Source organism: Vidua macroura, chromosome 5 (genome assembly GCF_024509145.1).
Source record: "Vidua macroura isolate BioBank_ID:100142 chromosome 5, ASM2450914v1, whole genome shotgun sequence".
NCBI classification, from domain to species: domain Eukaryota; kingdom Metazoa; phylum Chordata; class Aves; order Passeriformes; family Viduidae; genus Vidua; species Vidua macroura.
The window spans coordinates 65701219-65723617 of NC_071575.1; the positions used below are offsets into that span (position 1 = coordinate 65701219).

Genomic DNA, 22399 nt, shown 5'->3' on the forward strand with positions numbered 1-22399 from the left:
TTGTTTTCTAATATCCTGTATTATTAGTTCTTCAGTGCAATGAGGTGACTGCATAAGAAATAAGAAATGGATTTCTACTTTATACACGGCACTTTAAAAGGAGAAGCCTGTCCACTAGAAACCATGGACGGACAGAAGGACAACTTCATGCAGTCCTCTAGATCTTAGCCTCCCCTCTCCTAAAATGCTTAAAAATTGAACTTATGGAGCATAGATCCACAATTTTAGAGAACACAGAACCAAGAAAACATATTAATGGACAGATCTAGTTGTTCATTCCTTGGAATCTCTCCTCAAAAAAGGCAACAAGGAAGCTGAACCAATATTTTACACTGTTTTTCTCATAAAGAAAAAGTTTTTAAAAAATTTAAAAGTAGCATTTTTTAAAAGCATTTTATCTTAAGGCTGGTCAGTCTACATTTTAAAGGCAATGCACAGTTCAGGAACTACGTAATTAAATCTTTATTTATAGACTGTTTTATGACCTGAGATGGTTTGAAATTAGTTTGTTGCAATCTGGCACAGCCACCAAAACAAATGCAGCATTATTAATATCTCACAGCCTATCAAGCTTTTCATCTCCCAGAAGCCTGAATAATCTTATTCATGCTGAATATTATCCAGCACATTAGTACACCGCTATTTCCACACAAATTGTAGCTACTGCTTTGCGGCCATAAACCTGCTGGGTTGTGAAATGCATTCTAATGGTATAACACCTTTAAAGGATAAATGATTTTTTAAAAATCATAAAGAAAAATATTTCTAACTAGTTATAAAGCCTTTTTTTTTGTTTGTTTGTTTGTTTTGCTTCATGTGTGTATGTGTGCTAGCAAGACTGCAAAAATTACTATGGAAAATTCTATGCTTTATGTCATTCTTTTAATATGATATATATTTTTTTTTTTTTTTTTTTTGTACCAGCCTAAGATGGCTAACCTGTTGTGGTTTGATTTTATTTAGTCAGTTGTTTTATTAATGTTAGTTAGGCTTGTTCCTTGTACTTCCCTATTTTTCCCCTCATAGTGGTTTGTTCCAAGTTGTTTACCCTGAGAGTTCCTGCCACTCGGATCCCCAATTACCTGTCAATCTCCTCACCTCTCCCTGTTTTCTCCTTATTTGGGCCCATCAGTCAGGGTTTGTCACTCCCTGATGGGTGTCAATCCTGTAACCACCCACAGCTTCTTCAAGAAAGTTCTGTATCAATCACCCCACCTTAGCCTTTCTATTTGTCCCCGGACTTTGTGCCCACCTCTGTTATATTACCATTGGTTGTTATAATCTATGTCATCCCTCTCTCATTTGTCCCCATTGGGCGAGACAGATTTACACCCCTGTCTGCCCGCCCCCTCTTTAACCTGCTGCCATCTTGTGTTTCTCCAGCATTTGTCACTGCACCCACTCTGAGAGCAACTTTGTTCCTGCCATGCCTGGGGGAATAAAGACTCTTTGGGCTCGCAAACAAAGTGTCCTCTCATCTCTTCATCTCCTCTCAGCGTGTGAAGCTACCAAAGCTGCGTTACCCACTCGCAGCACTCAGCACTACCAGGGTGGCAGGCGCCGTTCCCCTGGAGTGCCCACACACGTGGTGGCCACTCGGCCTCACACAGACAGTGCTCGCCGGCGCTTCTCGACTGCTTGAGGTCGTGGCAGGTAGCCGCCGCACTAACCATGATGTACATATTCCAAAAGCATTTACTAACTAGCTGATATAAATTTGGTTGATGGACGTAATAGATCTGCTCTCAAACTTTGGCCCATTTTCCCTGGCAGAATGCTACAAGGGTCATGGGTTTTCCAAAATTCCCTGGAATTCAAGAGATTAGAATGGATAGTACCTACTTCCTGAAAGAGCAGTTGCTAAGGGCAGTGTTCTGCAGTGTGGATCTGCAGAGAGGAAAGTGCACAAGAGAAGATAACCGTGAAGAACAGAATGAGCTTCAAGCCAGAAGAAATGTATAAATACATTTCATTATCTAATGCTGCGGAAACGAAATTAAAGATCAGAAATGCTGATATACAAACCAAATACCCTTAATCCTTTGACGTTTCCAGATGTAACATCAGCAGATTAGAAAAAATCAGGTGTAAAGGTCCAAGAAACCACATGGGATTAGAAGGAAAGGGTTATTCTGTATGAATTGGACCAGAGATCAAAATATGTTTTTTGTCCCTTTCTCAGAAGTGCTTTGATAAAATACCTGTCTTTATCTTTTAACAATTCTGGGGAAAAAAAAAAATCTGTAGAAATTCTTAATGTGAAGTCAATTGTGTTGATTGTGATACTTCTGATTCTAAAGAATAATGGAGTTATCTTGGATAAAATTAAGTAAGCTTAGATTAAGTGGAAGTTGTATAAATTTAGCTTTTCTGTGTCCTGTAATTTCCCAAGTGCTGAAGAAATCTGAATGAAAAAACAATTTTAACTATTTTTATTTATTTGAAAACCATAAATGGAAGCTGGAAGTTTGGTCAATCTACTCTTGGAAACAGATCTTTCTCATGCACTTTTTACTGGGTTTTATCTGCCTTTTCACTTGGCTGCTCTACAGTTATTTATGTAATTTTATAACTGACAATATATAATTTAATAAGAGGTGAATTATTTGATGCCAGAAATGTTTCTTCTAGATTCTCTGTAGGAACAATCCCTGGCTTTTTTTCCTAGGGAAAAATGATGAGGAGGACTGTGATGTGGGAGCTCTGTTATTTGCTCTTCCTCCAAAAGATATGTCTATGTTTTATACTCACCATGTTGGAAGTGTATTAACCATTCCTCTGACGTGAAAGATAATGACTGTATGTTAATTTGCTTTAATCTCTAGTGTAGTGAGCCCCAAAACAATGGACAGGCAACAAATTATAGAGAAAATCACTCTGCAACTTCTTCCTCATGATATGGAGAAAGTTCTTTGTGTCCATTTGTGGTATAACTTGCATAGTTGTAAAATGAATAGATTTCAGAATTTATTCCACAATGAGGAGATTCATCACCTCATCTACTATGTCTTCTATTTTCATATAGGCCTAGTGTCTGACCAGCAAGCTGTTTCTCCAATTCTCCCTGCTCCTGTATTCACAAGATTTCCATATCCCGTAGAAGTCCTGAATGGGCGTAAAAATACATCTGCCTGGAAGGTATAAGAGAGTGACTGAGATCTAGTTTTTGTTCTAGTTTAAATAATAGTCTGAAATATCTAAATTAGATATATATAGTCTGCACAGCCTTGTACTCCAGTCATTTATCCCCTTGCTCCTCCTCTCTCTCTTATCTTACACTAATGATGAACAAAATGTATTAGTTGAGGAAATATTTTTCTCTCATCAAAAAAACCAGCCTGATAGATCTTAAAATAGATTATTCTTTAATATATTTCTGGAGGTTTCCATTTGAGAAAAATATATTATTAATATTAATAATTAATATTTAATATTTAATTAACCAATTTTCCCACACTATTCATATTTTGGATCTAAGCCACTTTTAGCTATTTATCAAAGTCCAAGCTGCATCAAATTTTAGCAGTGTATATGTATCTTGTGATAAAACATGCACCCCCTGACACTGATCAACCTCATCCTAATAAAATTAATGAAGGAAAGTGGGAAGATTTGCCTTCTGAAGTTACTTATTTCATTCCACTGGCTAGGAATGCTATTCCATAATATCCTATTTCTAGGCATAGATATATTTTTAGCTTGCATACATTCTATCTTAAGCCCAAATGACATCCATCTGTTGCAGCAAGTCCAGAGGAAGCACCAAGATGATGAGAATGATGGAGGACCTCTCCAATGAAAGAATTGGAATTGTTCAGCCTGAAGAAGAAAAGGCTTTGAGGTGACCTAATTGCAGCCTCCCAGTACCTGAAGGGAGCTTACAAGAAAGATGGAGAGAGATTATTTACAAGAGCCTGTAGTGACACGACAAGGGGGATTGGATTCAAATTAAAAGAGAGTAGGTTTAGATGGGATGTTATGAAGAAATTTTTTTACTGTGAAGTTCAGGAGGCCCCGGAACAGGTTGTCCAGAGAAGGGAACGTCCCATCCTTGGAAATGTTCAAGGCCAGGCTGGATGGAGCTCTGAACATACTGCTCTAGTGAAAGGTGTCCCTGCCCATGGCAGGGGGGCTGGTGCTTTCCTGGGCTCCAAAAATGATATCTGGGTGCTAAGGCTCTGTGACAACTGTGTGGAGAGAAGGAGCAAAGAGACAGCAGCTGCTTCAGCTACATGCTGGCATGTCTGATCTGGGACCATCCAGTCCAGCTCCTGGCCCTGCACAGCACCATTCCCAAGAGTCACACCCTGTGCCTGAGAGTATTGTCCAAACACTTCTTGAACTCTGCCAAGCTTGGTGCTGTGACCACTTCCCTGGGGAGCCTCTTCCAGTGCCCAACCACCCTCTGGGTGAGAGAACCTTTTTCTAATATCTCACCTAAACTGCCCCCAACACAACTTCGTGTGTTGTGTTCTTCCCTCAGGTTCTGTCACTGCCCACCAGAGAGGAGAGATCATGTTTATTTTTGACAGAAAAATTAAGTTTCAAAACTCCATGCTGTTACAGACCACTCAAATTATGCAAACAAAACATGACATGTTAACAATCTTGCATGCTGAAGTATAACATTGCCCTTTCTCAAGGAATTTTATGAGTTACTTAGTTGCACTGGAAACCTCAATGAGTCTGAATGATGCAAATGTTGGGTTCTCAACCCCTGTGATGCAAATGTTGGGTTCTCAACCCCTGTGCAATGCAGACTTCACTCCAAGTTATTAAAATCTTCTGTGGAGGGAAAATATATTTTCAATAGATAGATGAACTGTCCTTAGCAGCCCTAAGGGAGAGCTGTCTGAATGTCAGCGATGCTTGTTCTGCTTAACCAGCTAAAATACATGCTCTGTTTGCTAAAATATACTAGTGCATAAGTGACATGCACTCCTCAAACAGACAAAATAGATCTTGTTGCATGATCATTCCCTTCAGGCTTCTCTTTTTACTGCAGAGGGGGATTCTGTCAGCAAAGTTTGTTTCTTCTTAAACAGCTGCCTTTCCAGAATGGATCAACAAGTCTCCCACTGATTGTAAAGGGCTTTGGATCACACTTGGACATTCTGAAGGAATTTTCATTGTGTGTAAGTTTTGCAGGATGATTGCCATAAGCGATATTTGAAAACATCACCCCAAAATCATGTTGGCTTTTGGGGTGAGACATACATGATCTGTAAAACTGAGGTGTCTCATCTAAAAGCTAGGTGTCTCATTTTAGCAATTTATTTACAGGGAAAGATATTCATGTTTTAGACCAGAAAGCTGTGGTGGGATTACTCTGATCTAAGACAGACATGTGGTTCAGATTGAGATTCAGGTGATGGTTTCAGACAACTAAATTTAATAATCTGAATTTCACCCTAAAAGTAACTCCCTAACTTCTAGCTATTTCAAGATAGTTGAGATGAATCTTGCCTTTTGTCTCAAAATACTATCCAATTTATGAGAGTATTTGCTACACACGAGGAATGATAATAACATGCTGGGATAATTAATTACCTCTTCATTTAGAAGTGAGGAAAAAGGGAAATAATACAAAGAAAAACTCAGTCTTTTGACCATGAGATCTCTTCTATGATATCCAGGAAATCTGATTGCAACTGCTTGCAGATCTCCAATGGGATTTCCAGGAAACAGTTCAACTCACGTCTTCTAAATTATTATTATCCGTGACTTAAAGAAAAGTTTTCTAAATGCTGTTGGGGGTTATAACAAAAATATATCTGGAAATCAGCACAATGAAGTAACACTTCATCTTCCAGTAAAGACTTTACAGAACCATTTTAGACATAAGGGAGGATCACATGTAAAAAATAAAGATTGTAACAGGTCAACAGAATAGCAAGTCTAAAACAACTGACATGAATATTTAGTTAACAAAATCCTCATCCTCCCCTGAAATGTCTTCACTGTCATCACCTCCATTCCAGCAAGATTTTAAAGCAGCACAATAATTCCTGCAACAGGAGCCAACTTCAGAACCAGTCTATTATAAGTGAAATTCACTCTTCCTCCCACATGCTCTTTCCTGGATGCCTGCAGAGGAAAGTTGGAAAATTAGACTGCACTTCTAATAGTCCAGCAACCAAACAGAAGATACCTTACATTGTGAAGCCTACAGGGATATCTGGAAGACTAATTCAAAGAGTTTTCTTCACGCACTTAAATGTCTTTCAGGTCAACAAAGATAACAGGTATTTATAACAGCTGCCCAGGTGAGACACCCTTATTGCCCTGTTTACTGTATGTAATACCTATAAGCCGCTAAGATGATTTCATTTTCTTGTCTGCTGAAAAGGAAGTTGCCAACAGTTGATTAATAGGAAATATGAGGCTCAAGAGCATATTTAAAATTCCAGACACTGTGCCCACTTCTGAAAGTAGCCAACACTGTGGTAAACAAAGATTTCTGATGGGAAATCATCTGAAAGGGGTCAGAGGCAAGACCTGTGCAGATCAAGTGCTCAGCTCCAGCATCCTCTTCCAGGAGACAGGAAGACATTAATTCAACAATTATGGTTTTAAATATTTTCTTTGGGGAGGGTATGGAATTGCATGTAATGTCTTGCTGATAGTCACAAAATGACAAGACTTAAGGCAATACTGAATTTAACCCCTGAATTCCTCATTACAGAAGTTCAATTCCTCTTTGTGTTAGTCAAGTAAAAGGTTTTGCAGTATGTGTCAAAGGATCTGGCCTGTTTCCATATATAGCCCTGTCATTAGAGCTTTAACCCTCCCAGTGGATGATGGCAGAGGAGGCCAAAATATGTCAGATGAGGTTTGGCTTTAACAGCAACAGTAATTGATTTTACTTTTGTAATTGTCATTTGATTGGCTGATTAGTCAGCACAGGTTGTAGTCTTTAAGGAGTGGAAATGCCACCTCACTGAAGTGCAGAATACTGAAAAGGTCAAAGAAAAGGAGAATTCCCCCTTTAATTCATGAAGAAAGAGACATTAAAGCCCAGGGAGGCCACACACATGACAAAGGTTATAATGAGAAAAGAAAATGGAAAACAGATAATCCATTTTTATGAAAAAGATCCTAAGGAGACTCTAAAAGGGCAAATATCCCACATTTATCCCTCTTGTGAGTGTCACCACATTGAGCATGCAGACAATCAGTGCTGGGGGAAAAAAAAGCTCCATATTTTCTGTAAAAAAATATATATCCCCTATATCTCTATACTTATGTAGACAGAAAACACCAAGATGTGATATTTTTAAACAGAAAAAGACACAGTGGGAAAGATGCAATAAAAAGAAAGGGGTGTGGGTTTGTTTTAAAAATTCATACATTTCCTGCAGAATTCAGGAACAAAGAGCTGTCAACTTTTGTTCTTATGCAACTGGAAAGACTGAGGTAGAGAAGATGATTGTGGAAGAATTTTTGTTTTTTCTAAAATGTTCCAGATAAAGATGTTTTGATTAAATAAATATTTTCTGCTTTTTTTTTTTCCTTAATTTCTGGAACCCCTCTTTCATATAGTTTACTTACTACATTAGCAAACTTATGCATATGGATTTATCTTCTGTGCAATAAACACAGAGTGTGCTCCTCTCATGTTACTTAATTCTGTGTATCATCGTGTGTAGATTAAGAGAAGTCTGCTTTGGTCAGTAAGAGATACACAGATAAATTAACTTTCTTCTTGACTTTCTTCATAAATATGCATATATATGCATAATATGCATAAATATGCATATATATTCATAATATATATATGTGTGTGTTAGCATTTGTATGCAAATATATCAATAAGATGTCTCATTTAATCATCCACATTCATGCACGCAAACACAAATAAGGATATAGATATAGATACATAAAAAGAAAATAAAATCATAATGGAAAGACATCCTATAATCTTTCCATTCCCTTAAGCTCTTCCCCCAAAGCAATTACCCAGTGTATATCTTCAAACATATGCTAGTTCTGTGAATAGTTGTTTTTAAAATTATTTTGACTTTTGCTGCTAAAGCTGAAATCCAACACCCTGGAACATTCTGCTTTGACAGCTTTTAAACTGAAAAGTCAGCTTTATGATAAGCACTTCTCTCTGTCTTCCTCTCCCTCTTACGCTTTTTTATACAGTTTTTAATTTACTTCTCTGCTGTTATATTCAAGCCTATAAACTCTACGCAGAAACCCTAAGCATTCAATGGGATTACAAGTAGATATAAGATATGAAAACATGTGCTTGAAGAGAAGAAAAATATGGCAAAATAGGGCAGCATCCCTTTGCAATTAGATGAGTATATAGTGTTATTCCTTTGCATCTGCAATTGTCCAGAAAAACGATACATACACAAAGAGAAAATGCATTGTTTTTCAAGATAGGATGCAGAAGTACTGAGAAATAACAAGAGCAAAAGTTTTCTGTTTTCCCCATTTTGCTGTGTGTGAAGTGCTGCATTTGTTTAGCAGCCTGCACTTACAGAAAGAAGAATGAACTGTTATCTAACTGTTCTAAAGAGATTTGAAATAATATTGTACTTTCAGAGAAAATAAAGAACTATATCAGTTTCATAACAGATAAAAAACTGGGAGAAATTTTTGAAGCATTTATACCACCTCTGAGGCTACTAAACCAGACATGCAATTTTGAAGGTTTTGTGGAATCCCTAATTTGAGAACAGATTATGACGATGCTCAGAGACCTGAGATACAACATCCCAACTCAATCTTAAAAGAAAAACAATCCTGTTATTTTCCAGAATGTAGTCAGAGAAGATTACGTATTCAGAAGAGAAAAGTTGTAGCTGAATTTTTGAGAACATGGGTCCACAGAAGTATAAGAGGCAAAACAAAAGTAAAACTCAAAGAGTCTGAAGATAGGCAAGAAGTGGGGAAGAGCACATGGGGAAACTGGCAGATGTTGGCAATGTCCCAACATCCGATAGGACTGTCAGATCTGCAAGATTCAAACCCATTTTCCAAAGGACTGCAGAGAAGGACAGAAATTATCCATGAAGTATAGTACATGTGTTTTATAGAACACTATCCCTCTGTAGTCAACACAGAGGTGTCTGCAACACTAACAACTACTTTAGAGAACATCCTGGTGGGATTTGCTCAAGAGTAGCTACTCACTGTGACTGAACTACTACTTTAAACATCAGGAATGTTTCTTTCTAATTATAAGTTTAAACCCTGCACAAATCACTGCAATAGGTGAAAATATAGTCAAGAATGTGAAAAGAAAACTTGGTCATGTGAGACATAGGTAAAGGTCAGTTTACGTCATGGCAAGACTATTTCTACTGTGAATACTCAGAGCTAGATGCAAAAATCAATATGTCTTGGAAAGATAAATTTACAAGTGTAAGGAAATGCAAGATCCATCTGACATTAGTAACTTGATTCAGTTACCCAAGCAAAGGGATCCCCTGAAACAAGATAAAATACCTTATTATGTCTACCTGGCTGGCAGATTCAGCACAGGAGCTATGGGGTATCTATGGGACACCTACAGGGTCTTCTGAGTGACAGTCAGAGGACAGAATGACACAGTGAGTTCTGCTATTTTCTGTTGCTGACAATGTGAGTTTATGCCAGCTTTTATGACATGGCAGAAGCCTGTGGTATAGAACGTCAACAGTTCTCTGCTGACAAGTGAGGTTGTGGGAGCCAGGTGTCTCAGCAGTGACTTCATTTTCCAAATGATTAGCACAGAAGACCACTTAAGTGTACCCAGATGTTCCTAGATATTTCTGTGGGGTTGACAGATAAAATATGATCAACAGGGCAAATTTATGGATTAGCAGCAGAAGTGAGCTATGAAGAGCAGGCACCTTAAATCTGAGCAGGTCCTTCCATGTTGTGTCACAAACTACTCTTGGTTCCTCTGAGGAAAACATCAGCATGATGGAGCAAGCAAAACTAGAGTAGCAACTTTGAAACTGCTAACTTGAAACTCTAACTTCTAAAATATTGTTCAATACAAAGCTTAAAAACAGCCTAGATGGTATCAACCCAAAGCTCACAACAAAGGTACTGCAAATGCCTGCAAGGAGATTTAATGAAACAGAAAATATACCATGATAGGGAATTATATTTGTGGAAGCCTTTGTAGCCAAAAAGTAACAGTTAAACATGGGTTCCATGGCTTCTCATGTAGTTGTGGTAATGAGTTAATTACTGCAGAAATTCAGAGCTGTTGTTGAAATAGCAACTACTGGCAGCAGTAGGAAATATAAGAATAACTAGGCCTGCAGGTCCTCAAAATGAGGAACCACCAGATTCTAAAATACCAGCAGTCAAGACTGACCTAGCCAATGAAGACAACAAAATTCTTCAGTGAAATCCAAGGTGTAAGAACTGAAAACAGCATTACCTACCCTTAATTTGCCCTTACAACATGAAAGTTATTTTGGGAATTCTGATGATGTTCTGTGTATATATTTTTATAAATACATTTATATTTTGAAAAGTATAAACATGTTTATTTAAATAACAATCTCTTTAGCAATTAATATCTAGCTAAACAAGCATGCGTGTACTCTTTTTTTCTTTTAAATTTCAAAAGGCTTCTTCCTTGAATGCAGCACATAAGTGCTATTAAGAGCCTGTTCAGTGTCATTCAGCAGTTCAAAACAGGATAAGGCTGTGATTACTATCTTGTCACTATTTTTTGCTCACTGATTATTTTATTTGAATCTTCAGATAACCCTTTAAAATCAATTCATTTTCCCCCCATTTCTACAATCACTGAATAGATAAGGTGACATTTTGTTAACAGCTGTATTTCTTGGTAAAAGGAGTGTTTCAGTAGAGCTCAGATTGTGCATTGTAACACTGTGGTTCTTAAATGTCTATATTCTTTAAACCTGTCTCAAATTTAGGTGTTTTCACCTTTTAATATTGTCAAAGATATCATAATGTCACAGAATTCATAAACTTTAATTTAGTATTAGAGAAAGATTTATTTTTTAATATAATAAAATAATAATTTATCTTTGTAAACCAGTCACTTATTTATTCTGAAATGGTTAGTTTAAAATTTTTCTCTATAATACTGCACAAAATAAACATTTGCAGGCATTTAAAGGCATTTAAAGGCAAAGATATGCCTTTAAAACAAAAATTGATCCCTACACTGAAAAAATTATAAAGGATCTCTACATGACTGTGTGTCCTAAAATTATATTCCTTTCATAAGCTTATTATTAGCTTTATGTATATATCCCTACCTTCAAGTTCAGCAGTATATATCAATTACAAAGCAGAACAAAACAAATCTGTGTTGGTGCCTAGACTGGGAGTGCAAATCAGTTGTCTTGGGGATTATGAATGAGAGTATGAAAACAGCCCTGGTAAGGTCTGATCCCTTAAAAATGATACCATGATGATAAATGCTCAACACTTTGCAACTGCAGATCTCAGAGGAGATACCACCTGGGATCAATAGCATTGTCCCTGTTTATGGAGGAGGAGATTGGGGTCCCTGATGATGGCTTCCTGCCAGACAAACAAAATTCAGTCACTGAATCCCAGTCAGGATTTCAGTTTCTGGAAAATATAGCTTCCGTTTGTCCACTTCCATAGAAGTTTGGTGGGACCAAAATTATGCTTGAAAATTAATGATTGGCACAAGAGGCATTGCAAAGGGATTTTAGGAGGCCAGAACAGAAATGCTTTACTACTAGTGCTACTGCAGCAGCTACTCTGTTTATGTGTCCATCCAGGAAGATTATCCACATGCACCATGAAAAGAAGACCCCTGACCAGAAGATCTTGTACTCTGATTGCACAGAATGAGGCAGTAGCAAAACATTATTGAGCTTGCAATAACTGATTTGAACACTAACTGTAGTGCACTCATATTCAAGTCAATTTTAAGCATCTTTTTTGAAAGGCATGATGACAGAGGTGATGTTAAAATTTCCTTATTCAATTATATTTATAAGATAACTCATTGCTTGCTTCCTGAGTAAAAAAATGAAATAATATTTACAGCTTGAAATATTTCCTTGGTTGAATAATTGCTGATCCCAAAGTTTAAGAAGATGATAGTTTAATAGACCACTTTTATCTATGAATGTCTGAGTGTTTTGCATGCTGAAAATTAAAGATTTCATTTCTCACAAAACAGTTAAAACAAATATCTTCTGTCAGAAACAGGCTTCTCCCAACTTCAATTAAACTTCAGAATGACTTTCATGCATCAGAGACTGCACTGAAAAATCAGTCAGGTCTATCTTCTCCGCAGCAGCTTTGTACTGCCACATATGGCCAACATTGATTCTTCAAGCACTGAAGAGAATTTCCCTACATTTTTCAATTTTCTGGCAATTGCACCTTTAACTGACAGTGAAATTATTATGGCTTTTGCTGTCATCTTAACTTTATTCAAAGTATTTAATATATCCCAATTTACTAGTGTTAAAAAAATCTTGTCTAATTTTGTCTTGACACTAACAGACTACTTCCCACAAGCTCTTCAATAAAACAGTCCACAGAGTAATTTATTTTCTATAGTTTTGTTATTCTAAAAACCACAGTTAGTCTGGATTTAAAGTTTTGTGTGCAAATCTCTTGATTAATTGAACAGTAATATTCTTCATTGACTCTGGATTATCAGCAGTGTCAAGGCTTTAGATCCATCTGGATGTGAGTTTGGTGTTAACATAAATTTTAAATTCAAAATTATGAACTCTGAAGTGAATTTTACCAAAACTGAGCAGCAATCTTGTTGCTAACTAAGAGTGACCATGCATTATACTGGTTGTAAATGGTTAATCACATACAAAAGACTTTTCAGACAGATCCAGAATTTCTCCTCTTGAGACATTTATTCCTACAGTCCTTCACTTCCCAAAGAAAAGCTATCAGCCAGTGACCCTGAAGTATTTTATCATGGATGGCAGATCAAACACTTGTTCAACTGTGTTGGTGATGATATTTTTGCTCTTCAGTCCCCTCTTTAAGAATATCCTCAAAAGGCTGAATGGTGATAATTCTCAGGGAAGTGAAGAATGGCTGTAATAAGTGGCTATTGAGCGAGTCTTGTTCTTAACTCCACTTTTCTAACCCAGAGCAGATTCAAGTCCTAAGAACTTACATCAATGAAGGACAAACACTACGGTGCTTATGCACTGAATTCAACTGATACACAGTTGTTCAATTCCTGCTGTTAGAACAGATCTCCCTCATGAGTGTGGGCAAACTCCAATAGGTCTTTGCTACAGTCTCTCCTCTACACAATAATACTTCTTCACTCTTTTTTTTTTTTTTTTTTTTTTTTTTTGTTCTTCTTCTTTCTTTTTTAAGCCCAGAGCAGAAAGAAGCCTAGCAGTCTCTCAAAACTGTTGAGTAAGTGCAGAGTGGACAGCCCACACAGTGTTTGACAACCCATTTTCAGCCTGGCTGGCAGGTGCTTTCAGGCTGGGAGAGACATAGGCTGGCTGGCTTTGTGCCCTTATGTACAGCATCCAGAAGTGGAATACTGCTCCATTGACCCTCTAGGTTCCTTCAAGGGACAAGCAGCAGCAATTAGCATCCAGGATATATATCAAAAAAAAAAAAAAAAAAAAAAAAAAAAAAACCAAACCAAAAAAAAAACCAGTTGAGAGCTTCAGATCACAGAATGGTTTGGGTTTGGAAGGACCTTAAAGATCACCGAATCCAACCTGCCCGCCACGGGCAGAAATACCCTCCAGTAGAGCTCAGAACCGCCTCCAAGCTATCCTTGAATACTTCTAGGATGGAACATCATCTGCATGCGTGGAGGGCAGCGGGCGCTCGGGGGGCAGAGCAGGCGCTCGGACAGGGGCGATGGCCGCAGCTGAGGCAGCGCCGTTCCAGCAGCATTCCCGCCTGGAACAGCCGCCGCTCCCGCCGCCGCCAGGTGGCGCCGCCGCCCCTCGGGACGGCGGGGCGCGCCCGGCCTGGGCCTCCGCAGCCGCGATGGGCCCCGGGGGGACACCCCGGGCACACGGGGACCCTGGGGAACACCCCGGGCACACGGGGACCCTGGGGGACACCCGGGCACACGGGGACACCGAGGACACCCAGGGCGCCGCCCCTGCCCCGCCACACCGCTGCGCCCTGCCGTGTGCCAGGGCGCTTCGGCAAAGCCCGCTGCCAGCTGCCCTCACGCCAGGACAAGCTGTGGAAAATTTCCCTGGAAAACCTCTAAGGGAGTTTAGTTTAAATAAATCATTAGAAACGAGACCAAAAAATCCCTCCCATCTAATATTCTGTTTGGATGTTTTTTAAATGAAAATCCAGCCGTGTCCTGGGGTGCCTCAGGCAGCAGGGATGCCAGCTGGTGAAAGGACCTGATTGTCCCTTTCTGCTCTGCACTGGTGCGGCCTCTCCTCGAGCCCTGGGTGCAGTTTTGAACGTCTCAATATGAGAGGGATATAAAGCCATTAGAGAGCTCATCCAAAAGAGAGCTACAAAGATGATGAAGGGTCTAAAAAGAAGCCATGTGAGGAGTGGCTGAGCTCACTTAGTTTGTTTGGCCTGGAGGAGGCTGAGGGGACACCTCATTGTGGTCTGCTCTGCATAAAGGGAAGGGGAGTAGCAGGCACTGATCTCTCTGGTGACCAGTGACAGGAGTCGAGGAAATGGCCTGAAGCTGTGTCAGGGGATGTTCAGGCTGGATATCAGAAAAAAATTCTTCACCCAGAGGGTGGCTGGCCACTGGAATAGAGTCCCCAGGCATGTGCTCACAGCACCAGCCTGACAGAGTTCAAGAAGTGTTTGGACAATGCTCTTGGGCACGTGGTGTGATACTTGAGGTTTTCCTGTACAGGGATAGGAGTTGGACTTGATGATCTTTGTGGGTCCCTTCCAACTCAGGATATTCTACGAATCTCTGATCTTCAAATTCATATTTAAGAAAATAATTTTAATTCCTCATGAAAGAAATGTCATCATATGTGCCAATAATGAATGTGAGAGGTAGATGAATAAACAAAAATCAAACTAGGGGAAATCATTATCCATTAGACACTGCAAAATGACTTTTGCACGTGTATGTTCCATGCTTGCCTAATGGAAAGTTTGTTAATACAAGCAGCTGGGATGTCAGGTCCTTGCCACCTCAAGCACTGCTGAAGTCTGGGAAGGATGCTGTAAACAGGGTCAGCAAATCATTGCAGTCCCATGACCAGAACTGATAAGAACTAAGTACAAACTATTGAGAAGTACTGTCATTCTCCTTCAAACCCGCACTCTTTTGATTTGGTGTGCTTGGGCAGCAATGCTCAAGGTCAGCTTTTCAATGATGCTTTCCTTTTGTTCATCTGAGGACAAAAGCACAGACCCTTGGGAGTGATATTCTGAGCTAAACTGTATCTCCTGACAATATTAATAACAGTCTCTGAAATGTCATTTGATGCTCACAGAAATTGTACGCAAATATTAAGCTGAAACATTCACCCGATCTTTCATTCATCTGTTCCAGGGAAATGTCATTGTTGAAATGCTAATGGAATGTGACAAAATACTTAAGCCAGAAAACTCATGAGGCAAATTAAGGCCACTTGACTTTTTCCCAACCACTCTAACAGCTACTGAGGCACTGGCAGAGCCAGAGGAAGATTTTGTGTTGCTCCAGGGACATCACAGTGTGATCTGTTGAAAATAGCTTTATGATTCCTGACTGACCTCAGGTTTCCAACCCCCTCTGTGAGATAGTATGAAAAATAAAGCTTCTTAAAGGGAAGAAAATTGAAACAAGTACTGGGGAGATTTTGTAAATGATCCACAAATCTTGCTTGTGGCTCCTGTGGTAGTTCCCAATTTCCACAGTCAATTAAAAGTAAGAGAAACAGCTTCAGTTTGTGAGATGAACTTCAGGTAACAAGCATTGCAAAATCTCCCTTAGCTACTTTACTTCCACAGTCTCCCCTGGGTATTTTCTTCAGGTGTATAACAGATCTCTTTTCACATCTAACATTATAGATGTATTTCAAAGGAATAACAAATTTCAGTTAAATTTGTCCTAAATTAAAGTCCAGTTCATTGCTTCTGATCTGATAGAGAACAGGAAGTACACCATCCATTCCCAAATATTCACGTGTTGTAAAAGCAAACATGAAGAAAGAAAAAAGCACTTTCCCCACAGCATTAAATTTTGAAAGGAATGATTCTGAAAGGTGTCCACAAGAAGCACAAACAGGTTCAAAGATAAAAGCCAACACTTTGTGCATCCACACCAGGAACAGAAGAGGTGGATTAGAGGCAACCAAACAGGAACAGAGACCTCCATTTATCTCTTGCAATGAAACAGAATATAAATGAAACTTGGCATAAGTCTGAAAGGATAGTTTGAAGATAATCTATTCAAAGAGGAAAAAAAAAGACCCCAAAGCATACAACAAAAAATTGACAGGAGGAACAGAGGAGCTTGTATGTGGAAAAGAAAATTCCACTTTGGAGTCTGGTACAATTTGTAAAAATCATTAGTTACAAACCAGGATAACTTGAAAGATGGGAGTTTACAGTAGATTCCACTAAATTTGCACCTGGAAATACAAGTTAGGACCTCCAAACACACAAGAAAATGGCCTTTATCAGTATTCCTAAATATTTTATTGATGTAATAATGAGAAAAAATATTTCAACATCATTGACCTCAAGATCAAATAATCAAAGCTGAGAATAAATATTTGTGGGTATGGAGGGGGCCATGAGATTTATAAAGGATACAGATTATTCACACAAAAAAGAAACTTCTAAAAACCTAGTGTTATTTAGCTTAAGAAGGAAACAGCCACAGGTTTCTTATCTACCAATTAATTGCATCTGCAGAGCTCTTTGCTTGATGCAAACCGCTTTTTTTTTTTTTTTTATCCTCCTCTGACTTTGGAAACAAGATTCTTTATAAGTCCCCAGTGCATTTCCCCAAGGTGTAGCACAGATGTAATTAAAAGGCTATACAATTAAAAAAGGATTGCACCTAAATCACTACACTGAAACCATTTCTCATGCAGAGCCTGCTTTACAGAACTACACAAATGTAACTTCATTCTAATCCACATCTGTATGCCCATCTGTAGAGTGTCAGGGAAAGAGATTTTTGTCCCCATAAAATTCTCAAGTACAAGGAGCTGGAGAAATTATGAAAGCTGCTTTTACTTGAGAGAGACTTTTTTTTTCAGGTCACCTAGTCAAGTTCCCGTTTTTTTTCTGATTAAAATATTTGAGTGTTAAGCACAGCTCTTTGTCTACAGATTTGTTATGGATCTACAGAAGTCAATAAGAGTCTGCCCACTGACTTAAAAGGGCTTTAGATCAGAATTTTTAAGGGCCAGATTTTGATCTGACCAAACTTATGTTTGGTCAAGCAGACCAAGGCTCTGCTGATTTCAGTGAGGTCAGAATTCTGCCTCAGTCACCCTTACAGTGACTGGTCCTGTCACTGGGCAGTATCAAAAAGAGCTGGCTCCACCCTACTTGCTCCCTCCCATTTGTTATTTATATACATTATAGGATTCCCCCTGAGGCTTCACTTCTCCCAGCCAAACAGTGCAGCTCTCTCAGCCTTTCCTCATAGGTGAGATGTTCTGCACCTTTAATCAGCCTTCCTTTTATTATCTGTGCACTTACGGAAGCCCTTCTTGTCTCTTATATCCCTGGCCAGGTTAATTTGGTTTGGGCTTTAACTTTGCTAACTTCATCCTTGCTTCCACCCTTGTATGTTTCCTTTTGTGTGTGAGTTTGGGCAAAGAGTCAATCCCATTTCCAGACAGAGTTTATGGACCATGCAGGTGAATAATTGAATTACATCAGTTTATACCACAACTGAGTTTAGGATTCTGTGTGTTTGAAACACCACCACAACCACCACTAAAATATTAAGTAATTTGAAAACCTGTTAGGTGTTAGCATGAATAACTGCAAAGCACAGGTAAAGTGGTAGTTGCCTTCTAGCTTGGGAGATGCTAAAAGCTGGAATTCTTTTGTTTCACTCTGTGTTCCTGAAGCAGAGGTTTGGTGTGAAGGGTTTAGTGTTTTAAAGCTGCACCCACATGAATTAGGCAGCATGAAATATGCATAAATGGGGTTTGTCACTGTGCTTACTAAACAAAATCAAATCTTACAGGCCATCAGCAAAGGATATTACTGTATAGAATTTAATGAAATATGTTTATTTTCCAGTTATTTATAAGTTAATACAAAAATAATAATCATAATCACAAAAGAGGCCCAACGTTTTTTTAAAGGACATTTAAAAGTTTTAAAGTAATTCTTTCTAAGATATAATTTCCAGTACTACTTGCAATCTGCTCCTTGAAGTTTACTCTTCAATTGTTAACATCCACAGTTAAGGCATTTTTGTTAAATGGGACTGTTATTCACGGACTCAAGTGTAATCACTTTAAGTTTTTAGGAACAGCTTGCATTGTTTATCAGATCAATTTTTCCTATCAAGACAAGAAATGAAATTAATAACATTAGAGGCAGATAGGAAAGAGCTGCATATAGAGATGGTAAGAGAAGAAGCACTGGCTAACAAAATTATCACAATTAATAGGAAGAAAATGATCACCAGGATAAAAGAGTGATATAGGAAAATGTTACTGCTGCAGATGCATGCCCGGTACAGTGAAACAAACAAACAAAAATGCAGACAAGCAAACAAACAAAAACCCAAACAAATAATAAAAAAAACCCCAGGGAATGCCTAGCCACACTATTTTGCAATACAGAGTTTGTGTTAATATGAGCCAAATGAGATCTGGGAATGAAAACCCACTATAGAGTAAAATGGAGTTTCTACAGCTAAGGAAAGTCCAGAACCAAATGTAATTCTTAAATCTGATATACCCAGTTTCTTTTTGTTCTTGGGAACGTCATGTGGTTTCCTGTTCTTTATTGATCAATACCAAAACCACCTGACAGCTCATGCTGTGACATCTCAATTTGGATCAAGACAAGCACAAAACACCAGATACAAACCGCATTCTTCATGAAGACCCTTCATACTGATGATTCAAGGACCTTCTTCAGGACCTGAATGTGTGCATATTTAAGGAAATTCTCGTGTAGAATTAATTCCTTATTTCTCGTGTAGACATTAATTCCTCCAGTCACAAAACAGCCCACAATAGAAACACTAACTATGAAAAGATAACTCAGAATTTGTGCCTGCAAGACAAAAGCTGTTTTGCTGTTTCCAGGAAATCATCACTTTTGTTGAGCAACGCCATTTAAAATATTTATTTGCTTCCTTTTATTTATACACTGTAGTTTCTTCTTATTATTTTTTTTGAAAGAGGAAGTTTCTTGAAAGTTTTAAGTTTCTTTTAAAGATATCTTTCCAAGTCCATATCAAAAAGAGAACAATTAAATCACTCTGAAAAATGGAAGAGGTTTTAGCAATAAATCATTGAGATTGGAAAGCAAAGGGAAAAAGACCTTTACTGCTTATTTATATTTTCCTAAGAATCAATTTTCAAATTGCAATGAATCTTTTCATTATAAGGACTGGCCAGGTGTAGCAGATCAAAGAAGACATATTTATACTCCCCTCTGAATTTGGTTTTCAGTCCCTGGCTGTCTTCCACTGCAAACAGCATCTGCATCAGAAATGGGTTATAAGCCAGAAGTTATTCATTAATAATTTTTAGCAATTACATTTCTGACAATTCTTCCAGTTATGGCATAATGTAGGTTTATAACATATGACAGTGTCTGGCCTCAGTCTGACTTTTGAGTTCATATTGGCATCACCTTGTGTTGACTCCCAATCTACTTATCAAGGAGCAGGAATACTCTTTGCTTATCTCTCTGCTGGGAGGCAGGAATACATCAGAAACTTAATTCAGGATGTGCTGTTCTAATGTGTATATGATACAAAAAACATGATGATAATGATAAATGATAAACTATAAACCTCTTCATAATTAAAAACCTTGTACTGGGCTGAAAAAAATAAGAGATGCCACCTATATGCCAACTAATAGGTGCACTCAGACTGTTCTTGTTCCTTGCTTATTTTATCTGTTCTGTCTGCGTGAACTGCAGTCCCTCCTTTCCTTCTTCTATCTGAGCAAACCACCAGGGTGGTTTGCATCTGTAAAATCAGAGAAGACTTACCTGTTTTGAACTATTTCTAATTCTCTTTGACTTTGCTATTTTTGAAGGAATTTAATTACATCCTGTAAGGAACAAAGGTTTAAGGAAGCAAGAAACTGTGGATGTCTTTGATGCACAATTAATGATTCCCTGTAGAACACATTTGAGCTCACGAAAGGAGTTCAAACCTGAGTGACCAAACAAATGAGTAACAATACCAATCCTTAGACACTTGGTCTACAAACAGAAGTGCATGGAAAGGACAGAGTGGAAAAAAGCTGCGCTATAGCTCTGCAAGCCCCATGTGCAGAATGAGTAGTTGATCATTGCTATTGTCATTAAAGCAAAGTTTACAAAAGGTAAAGGTAAACTTAAGTAATTGAGAATAAGGCTTAAGTACTCAAAATGAGCATAAATATAGAGAGAAATAAGGGAAGAAAATGAAAAGAATAATGCTCTGGAGCTGACAGAAAAGAAAGAATATGTGAGGAATGGAGCCCTAGATTTAAAGTCCTGATGTCCTTCTATTAATTAGAGTCATGTTCATATAGAAGTTTTTGTATTCTCGCTGAGTGACTGAAATCAGAACATGCGTTGAAATCCTCCACCTAAAGACGCTTATACTGACATTCTTCAGAAAAGAAAAACTATGAAGTTGAAAGAGTGTGAAGAACATGTCAGATGTGTGAATTTCTCATCTTTCATTTGGATTTAAAAAAAAAAAAAGCTACATTGTCAGGGATAATAAAAGCAAGGGAAGGCTTGAAAAACAAGCCACACATTGGGTCAATAAAACTCTCATGAAGTGTCATCTTTATGACTACTAGGAACTTAGGAATTGTCATACTGGGCTAGGTGAATATTTTTTCTCAGCCAGTAGCACTTTTATGTGTTTCAAAGAGATATAAAAGAAGGCCCATGAGGAAAATTCCTTGATAACATTTTCCATTAGTGATTGTCTTATGGCCATCTCAGGTCATTTAGTTCTCATTATCCACATGATTGTCCAGGCTTGTTTGAACTCTGCTGTTTTGGACAATGATTTTCATGGGTTTGTTGTTCCCTGTGAGAAAAGTATAAACATGCTTAGAACATTTAGATTTCCACTGTTTGTAATTTCAAGTCTCTTGCTTCTTGAATAGTAGTAGTTAATAATGGGCTGAAAACTAGAGGTGGAATGAAGTTGCATTTAAAGTAGCAAACTAGGATTTGATCCTCCTGGCACCTCTGAAGTTTTTTTTTCCTGGCCTTTTCTAAGTATTTAAATTTCTTTGTGACTTAATAGTTAAACATCCACATGTTTATTTCATTACCTTTAGCTATCTGTTAATTCCCTGGTTCTGATGCAATAATTACTCAAGGATTTTCTCCATTCATCTCATATTTAATTTTTCTGTTATTCTCTGCCTCTTGCAGAGTAGATGAAAGGGCTTCCTAGTCAGGAATTCCCCAGCACAGTATTTGTCTCAGGAGTGAACAATATCACAAACTTAAGGAAAAACTGGTCTCACTGGTGAGCAGTGACAGGACCTAAGGAAATGGGCATGAAGTTGTGTCAGGGAAGGTTTAGGTTGGATATTAGGAATTCTGTGTCAGAATTCTGTAGAAGTAAATACTTAGCTAGAATCATCCATCAAATGTGTTTTCCCTTCAGTTTAGCAATTTAAGTTTGTTGATGTTTGTGGCACTTAAAGAGCTCTGTTGGCTTTCATTCCCTCATTAAATAAATGTTTTTCTGTTTGGGCTTTATTCTTTATGAATCTCAGTAAAGCATGTATAATAATAATAATAATAATTATAATAATGTATTGCTTCGATTCATACTAAGTAACATATAAGAGTTTTAGTTTAGTTGTTAATTTGTTTGATGGGTTTTTGTTAAGTGAAAAGGTTTGAACAAAAGAAATGTCTGCTAGAGCCAGGCTGCTGGAGCATATTTGAGGTAGAATTCTTCAGATGCTGCATGAAGATTTGTCTTACTCTAGGCAACTAAAGAGTGCCTAACTGAAGAATACAGTAATTTAAAAGGTCTTATTAGGGCAGGTGTACCATCATGTCAGGTGTCAGGAAAAGCAGGAAGAAGGCTACTCTAAGAAGAGATAAGTCAGGAGCCATGGATGTCCTGATTGAGGAGGTACAGTTCTGCAGCATCTGGAAGGAGCAGAACTGGTGACAGCCAGGAGCTTTTTGGAACAGTTGGGGGAAGCTGGGAAAGCCCAGTCTCCATGTGAAAGCAGCAGAGAGCAGTGTCCTCTAGAGGAAAAAAAGGGGGAAAAGGAGTATTTAGGTTAAGTGCCTGCAGCTGCAGTCT

At 38.2% G+C, this 22399-nt stretch overlaps 1 long non-coding RNA gene across 1 annotated transcript; it reads right to left on the reverse strand.

The window, feature by feature from the left end:
- Nucleotides 1-2998: 2998 nt before the first annotated feature.
- Nucleotides 2999-9538, reverse strand: LOC128808225 (uncharacterized). Its single transcript, XR_008437412.1, has 3 exons — nt 9463-9538; nt 5971-6087; nt 2999-3131 (listed from the first exon to the last, which is right to left on the reverse strand). It is a non-coding gene; the product is annotated as an uncharacterized LOC128808225 (long non-coding RNA).
- Nucleotides 9539-22399: the final 12861 nt, after the last annotated feature.